The following is a 7,813-nucleotide window of genomic DNA, read 5'->3' as shown; positions in this document are numbered from 1 at the left end:
CAAGTGGCCTTGGCCATAGGAAACAGAGTCTAACTGTGTGACATAATTAGACCAAGGCGAACTAAGAACTGCGCAATGTGATAAGTGGTTTTTTCTCACATATGTAGTGACCTACATTGCTACTTCCCCTTCATAGCTATGTGGTATTGCTTGTCATTAAGCTATCCATCTCTTTAAAAACATCTAATCTCATAACAGAAACTTATTTATTATTTGAATTACAGCTACAGCTAGAGGCTCCAACCAAAATCAGAAACCTACTATACAAGGTGCTGTGTAAACAACTAGTAAGACTAAATAGAAAAAGACACAGGGTGGAAGAAAAGGAGTATTATTATTCCTCTTGTATGGATAGAAGAACCGAGGCACAGAGAAACTAAGGCCCAAATCCTCAAAGATATTTAGACTCCTCACTTTTATTGATTGCTGTAGAAGTGAGGAGCACTAAATACCCTTGAGGATATGGGCCAAAGGGTATGTCTACATTGCAATATAAACTCAGGGTTAGTAGAACTCCAATTAGCAGACCTTGGGTTTGTTAACCTGAGTTTGAGCCCCTACACTCATTTGTAACACCAGTTTAGGAATCGTTGAACCCTGCATCCCAATCTGGGGCTTCAGTATCTACACTGTGTTATGTGGGCCTGAGTCCAACCAACCAGATTTCCTAGCGCCCTCCCAAAACATGGCTACTGTAGTTCTTTGTTCATGATGCAGTGTGAGCAAACTTGACCATCCAGAGGACAAGGAAAGTCGGCCTGTGGGATTGTGGTATACTTGGGGAGGACTCCCAGAGCATGAGTCTAGTGGGGCTGGGCCACCACTGCAAAGCAATATGGCTTGAACCCTGGGTCTTGGTTTGACTCAGATTAGCACAGTTTGTGTGTAGACAGAAGGGGGGTTAGGTTTAAGCCTGAGTTTGAACCTTGGGCTTACGCTACAGTGTAGACATACCCTAAGGCAGTGGTTCTCAACTAGGGGTTTGCTTACCGCTGGGGCTACGCAGAGGTCTTCCAGCGGGTACATCAACTCATTTAGATATTTGCCTAGTTTTACAACAGGCTACTAAAAAGCACTAGCGAAGTCAGTACAAACTAAAATTTCATACAATGACTTGGTTATGCTGCTCTAGACTATAGACTGAAACTTAAGTTCAATATTTATATTCCAATCATTTTATTTTATAATTCTATGGTAAAAATGAGAAAGCCAGCAATTTTTCAGTAATAGTGTGCTGTGACACTTTTGTATTTTTATGTCTGATTTTGTACGCAAGTAGTTTTTAAGTGAGGTGACACTTGAGGGTATGCAAGACAAATCAGACTCCTGAAAGGGGTACAGTAGTCTAGAAAAATTGAGAGCCAATGCCCTAGGGGGTCCCAGAGCCCGGGCTCCAGCCTGAACCCGAACATCTGCATTGCAGTTTTATAGCCCTGCAGCCTGAGCCCCGCAAGCCTGAGTCAGCTGACTCTGGCTAGCCATGGGTGTTTTATTGCAGTACAGACACACCCTCAGTGACTTGCCCAGGGTCACATGGGGGGAAGGGGGGCGGCTGTGGCAGAGCCAGGAGTTGAATTCAGATCTGCTGAGTCCCAAACCAGTGTGATGACCATCCTTTCTCTCCAACTCCTGGGAATGCTGTAATTATGTCACCTGTTCAGGGCTGCCTGACGTGGCAATAAATTACTTGGCAGATGTATATTATCTCCTAGCCAAGAACCTGAAAGGGTTAGTGGAAAATCATGTTGCTAGATGCCCATTTGAGCCGCTCCCTTTTTCTTTGGTTCCTGTATGTGACTGAATCGTATTAACAATAGCTCCAGAGGCAGCTGTCCCTGAAAAATATAGTTTTGCATCTGAGGATTTGGAGCCAAATCCATAAAACATTTCTGCCAATGAAATATGCCTGGAACCTGTGCCCTGAAATGCACCTTCTCTTCCAGAATGTCAAGTTGTAAGCCCCTGAGTCACAGGGAACTAATTTATTTCCTTATAATTGCATTCCTCTGGGCCATGCAGCCTCCAGAGAAGCCTCCACATCTGTGTAACTGCGTCCCTAGCAAGTACAGTAACACAGGTGTGACACGGGAGGGCTGCTAAGAGACCAGGATTTATTTCTGCCATGTACACCTTGTACGTGGTAGGTTGCAAAGCTACTACAAGAGGGTCAGGTTTCTGTATCAGATATGGACTGACTACAAAGTTTCCTCCTCCAAGAGATACACCAGATATGCTCACTATAAGATTCTTTAATGCTCTGACAGGCATGCCTGAGGTTAGCCTAAATAAAGTATGTTATACACAGCATCATCTAGTGGCTGAACAGCACAATGCAGATTAATATTCCATGACAGGTTCCTGACCCAGTCACATAGCTGGGGGCAGGATTAACAAGAATGCCACATAACAGGTCGCATTATCTGCTGTTTTCGTCTTTGTTTTTGAAAATCAAATGCAAAGGAAACAATACCTGCTAAACAATACAATCGCAAACTACCCAGCCAATTAACGAAACATGGGGAATGCTAGAGGTCATGGTAGACCATGGGATCTCAGCTTGGGGGTCACAACCACTCTGCTTCCCTATACTTCTAACTGGGAGAAGGACCCGAGTAGATCAGAGGGAGGCACTAGGGATCCTGACAGGAAACAGGGATCCACAATAGGGATGAGGTGAAGAACCACTGCGGTAGATGAAGATGATTGAAACCCCCTGACGGATGAGAGTATTCTGTGTCTTACTGGACAACTGTCGATAGCTACACACTCTCAACCTTTCTGCTCTCAGGAGTTCCTTCTGCACTGACCTCTTTAGCCTGGATTTGCTCCTGGAGCCTGTCTTTGCTGCTTCTGATTTTTTTACAGTCAGTGGCTTGGTGGGCATGTATTACTTTAGTTAGCACAGGAAGATGCTCAATACCATGCTGGAGGCTCTACGGGTGCAGAAAGCCAGTGTTCTGCTTTCTTTGTTTAGATGCCTTCTCATCCTCCTGCGGAGTGGCTTGTGTCTTTTGAACTTGGGGCACAGAGGTATGGTAGCCAATATTATATACTTTCCACAATGCTTTGTATTATGCTAAGCTTTATTGTGGAAATTTACTAGAAGTGAAACTTGCATAATCTTGTTCTTTGTATGTGTAGAATCTGTCAGCAACAAGACGTATGTTCTGCTGAGGCTTGCCAAATATGAACTAGGTATGGATAGATGCAGCGTGTTAGGGATGGTTAGTACAGGTGTCTTTGTGCCCTGCAAAATATGTATGAAACCTGTGGCAGAGCTCCGACCTTGTCCCCATGGGTCCCGTGCTTCCAGGTGGTTTATGCTAGCTTCAGAGGCTCACTGCAACCGTCCACGTAGCCCTCTCTCTCTCTCTCTAGGACCAGGGATACAGTCTACTGAGCCCTTTTCATCATAAGCCAGCAATGGAGGTTGGTGAGAGAATTCCCAGAGTCTCTGTTGCTCCTACGGCCTCATGCCAAAACAGTTCAGCCTCCTGTCCTGACAGGGGCCTGTTTTCCCCTCCCAGGAGGTGTTTCTGTAGTGGTGAGCTGGGGGGAACCCAGGCTCACCCTCTACTCCGGGTTCCAGCCCAGGGACCTTCAGCCACACTTCCGCTCCTCTGGCTCCTCTCTGCCTGACTGGAGTGAGCCCTTTTATATGATCAGAGGGGCCTTAATTAGGGTCAGGTGGTCACATTAGCTTAATGGCCTGACCTGTCTCTTTGCAGGTTAATTGGAGTCAGGTATGCCGACGACGTGCTCCTTGTGGTCCAGGACACGGGCGACTTGGCACGGGTGGAGGCTTGCCAGGCCATCTATTCGGCAGCCTCCTCTCCCCGGGTCAACTGAGTCAAGAGCTGTGGCCTGGTAGTCAGGGACGGCTGGAAGGCGAGCTCCCTCCACCCGCGCTTCAGGCCATCCGGTGGAGCGCAGGCCCGCTGCTCTATCTTGGCATTTACCTTTCTGCCACGCATCCCTCTCCGCCGGAGAACTGGCAGAATTTAGAGGGCAGGGTGATAGAGCGGCTCCAGAAATGGACAGGACTACTCTGGTGCCTCTCCCTTCGAGGGAGAGCGCTGGTGCTTAATCAACTAGTCCTGCCCATGCTCTGGTACCGGCTCAACACCCTGGTCCCAGCCCCTGGTTTCCTGGCCAACCTCCGGACATTGATTCTGGAGTTCTTTCGGTCAGGACTGCACTGGGTCTCTGCAGGGGTTCTCCATCTACCCCTGGAGGAGGGAGGGCAGGGCCTGAAGTGTCTGCAAGCTCAGGTCCATGTCTTCCGCCTCCAGGCCCTGCAGAGGCTCCTTTATGGTGCAGGTAGTCCAGCGTGGAGCATATTGGCGCATGCCTTCCTGCGCCGCTTCCAAAGGCTCCGATACGACCGGCAGCTCCTTTATCTCCATCTGAGAGGTCTTCCGCGAGACCTCTCTGGGCTGCCAGTCTTCTATCAGGACCTCCTCCGGACCTGGAAACTGCTTTCAACAACCAGGTCTGTGGCGGCCACCGAGGGGGCAGATCTCCTTGCGGAGCCCCTGCTACACAACCCACAGCTTCGCGTGCAGGTGGCAGAGTCCCCCTTGGTGCGCCAGAGGTTGGTCCCGGCAGAAGTCACAAGAGTCGGAGACCTCCTGGACTATGACCGGGGAGACTGGCTGGATCCTCTGATGCTCGCTCAGCTCATGGGGCTCTCCAGACCTCGTACTCCCCAGCGCATACTTCAGGAGGTGAGGCCCGCTTTGCCGCCCGCTGCTCGGGTTTACCTCGACTGGGTCCTGCATGAGGGTGCACCCCACCCAACCTCCACCCCAGGCCTGCCGGACCTTTTCATTGGGCCCCTGCCCCGTGGACCCAACCGACCCGCCCACCCCTTCACTGTGAGGTGGCTGCACGAGCTGCAGCCGGTCTGCTTCCAGAGTGCGCCAAGGAAACATCTATACACGCTCATGCTCCATACCCTTCACGCCCTTACCCTCGTGTCCCACCCCAATACAAAATGGTGGGACCTCCTGTCACCTTTGGAGGGTGAGGAGCCCCGATGTGCCAGCCTATATTCCACCTTGGTCCCGAGGCCCGCCGGGGACGTCAATTGGTGGCTCCTTCACGGAGCTGTGAGCATGGGCGTGTACTTGGCGCGGTTCACCCCTATCCCAGACAACTGCCCCTTTTGCGGTGTGAAGGAAACCCTGGCACACGTATATTTGGAGCGTGCCAGGCTGCAGCCCCTATTCCGGCTCTTCATTAATATTTTATTACGTTTTTGGTTGCACTTTTCCCCTCACCTTCTTATTTATTCACTCCCTATCCGTGGCCCCACAATGTCGCAGGACCTCCTGGTCAACCTCCTCCTGGCCCTAGCTAAAATGGCCATCTGTAAAAGCAGGGTGAGGAGATTGGCCGATGGAGTCTCCTGTAACTGTCAGGCCTATTTCTGATCCTCCCGTCCGTTCACATATCCGGGCAGAGTTCCTCTGGGTGGCATCCACTGACTCCCTTGACGCCTTTGAGGAGCAGTGGATGCCATCCGGGATTCTCTGCTCAGTGTCCCCGTCCAGTTCCCTTCGTTTGACCCTTTGACCACACTCCTGTCCCTGTTATTTCATTAGTTGTCCCCCGTAATCATTTGGTGTCCAGGTCCTGTGGATCCCCCTCTTAGGCTGGGGGGGGGATCCTTTAGCAGTGGACGGGCTTCACCCTCCCACTTCCCGGATCCCAATAGGGCTACTCTGCTGTACCCAACTGGCCTGGGTCGATCACAAACCAAATAAGAAAAAAGAAGGTGTAAGGTCTGTGGAGTTTGTGGAATCTTCTACTGGGTGTAAACAAGGGGAATATGATCAGAATTGACGTCCTATTTTGGAACACACTGAAGAAGTAACGCTGCAAGACTGTTCTCCAGCTTGCTAATGTATTAACCTTTCTGTACCATGCGGATTTATCTTTGATTAATATACTGATTGAGCCTGGTTATTTGACAGCTTATCAATAAATAATAAAAGCCTACAATAGTTAGCTGTGACCCATGAACTTGGAGTGCATAGTACAGTCATTACTTTGGCAGACTGCCAGCCATTTCTTGTTTGGACCCTCGCATTCTTTCCCATGTACAGTGTGGGTGATTGTCAGGAATTCTTGTCCTATTAATTCTTTTGTTCCACTTTCCTGGCATATAGCTCTTTTGTAACTACCTCAAGGGTAATGTTTGTAGCTCATGAAGCTTGTTAGATATTGGCACTAAAGTTTTTATCCTTCTGCACCATTGAGTCTCTGAACTGCTGAGCCTCATAAAGTATTTTGTGGTACATGGTGAAATACTACAAATGCCAGCTATGGACCTGTGACTATGCCAGGACATTTTAGCTAGTTCTTTGCTATTTGCACTTTTTTTTTTTTTTTTTGCCAGGGGCTTGGTGTGGTATGCTTGAACTGATATATCAAAAATAATTCCCAAAATGAGCCACTCATGAATTATGGGCTGTCACAGGCTGGCTGGCCCTTTAAGGCAAGCAGGGCTCAGCCTTGCCTATGACCTACCAGCTAGCCCCCATTGGCAATTCAATGACAATTAATGACTCCAGCTGCAGGGAATCAAGAAGGACTACAGTACCTAAAACAGAGCTGGGAAGTCAGCCTAGGGAGTGAGAGAGCGAGCCAGCCAGCCAGCCAGTAGAGGTGGCGGGAGCATACTGCAGGTGATACCCAACAGTTTGGGGGTGGCTGTGGTTGCAGAGCTGAGCCACAGCAATACCACTAACTCCTATGGTGAGCTCCCGGAATAAGGGGCTAGGTGTCCAGGGAGACAGTCCTGGTGCTAGTGTTCTGGAAGGGGAATGAGGACTAGACGAGACTTCCAGGGAGCAGAGTAGCTCCTGTGGAGGAGCCCTGAGATAGGTCTCCATGCTCTTCATAGTCCCTAAATGAGGCTGCCAGAGTCCCTGTGGAAGGGAGGTAGTGGGGGAATCCTGCTGGGGAGGAGGTAAGACAAAAGAGAACCTCTGCAGCAGCCAGGAAGCCGAGGACTTCAGTGGAGGCCAAAGGGAGTAGAAGAACTATAAGTCTGGGCGCTTGTTTTGGACTTTCAGTTGGATCCTTTTGTTACCCCACAAGGAAAGTGAACTTTTAGGTAACTCGGCCAGAGGGTCAGGCCCCAGAAAAAGACAAGCCATTGCTGGACTGAAGAAGTGATCACCAGAGGGGCACAGAGATGAGAATCTCTGACAACATTGTGCCCTGGCACAAGCGGGCACGACTTGAGGTGAGGCCTGCGCTGTTACATGGGCCATTGTCTGTTTTCTGCTCATCTGAAATCCGATAGAGAACAATCTGTATTTACAGTGTATTATGACACGGTCACGTAATATGTTGTGCAACAGTTCAGGTTTTAGACAAACTCTGGAATCCAGAATCACATATGGTATTAGTAGTTCACATGCATTGTTTCCTATATTCACTGCAGATGTCACACTTGAGTACTTCATCAGTGATGGAGGCATTTATGTCTGGCCAAAATTGGAGGCAAGACTTTTATTTGGCCTATAAAAGTCATCAACAAAGGGGAGGGGGAGATGTGGTGTGTACCCATTTTTGCACCTTATGGATGGATAAAGAAGGCCTGGAGCAATTTGCTTGCTTGTTAAGTTTATTTCTGCCCTTTTAGAATATCTCTGTTCTCATTCTTCTCTTTTAATTGTTGGAGGACAAAAGAAACAAAAAACTTTGTATTAAACTTGACTTGGGTGAAGATAAAAGAGTGTAATACCCCGTTAGCAGTCACCTGAGCCATCCGAGTTGCTGTCCTTGAACCTGTGCTCCC

This window comes from Eretmochelys imbricata, chromosome 6 (assembly GCF_965152235.1).
Source record: "Eretmochelys imbricata isolate rEreImb1 chromosome 6, rEreImb1.hap1, whole genome shotgun sequence".
Lineage (NCBI taxonomy): Eukaryota > Metazoa > Chordata > Testudines > Cheloniidae > Eretmochelys > Eretmochelys imbricata.
This window is presented reverse-complemented; position numbering follows the sequence as displayed.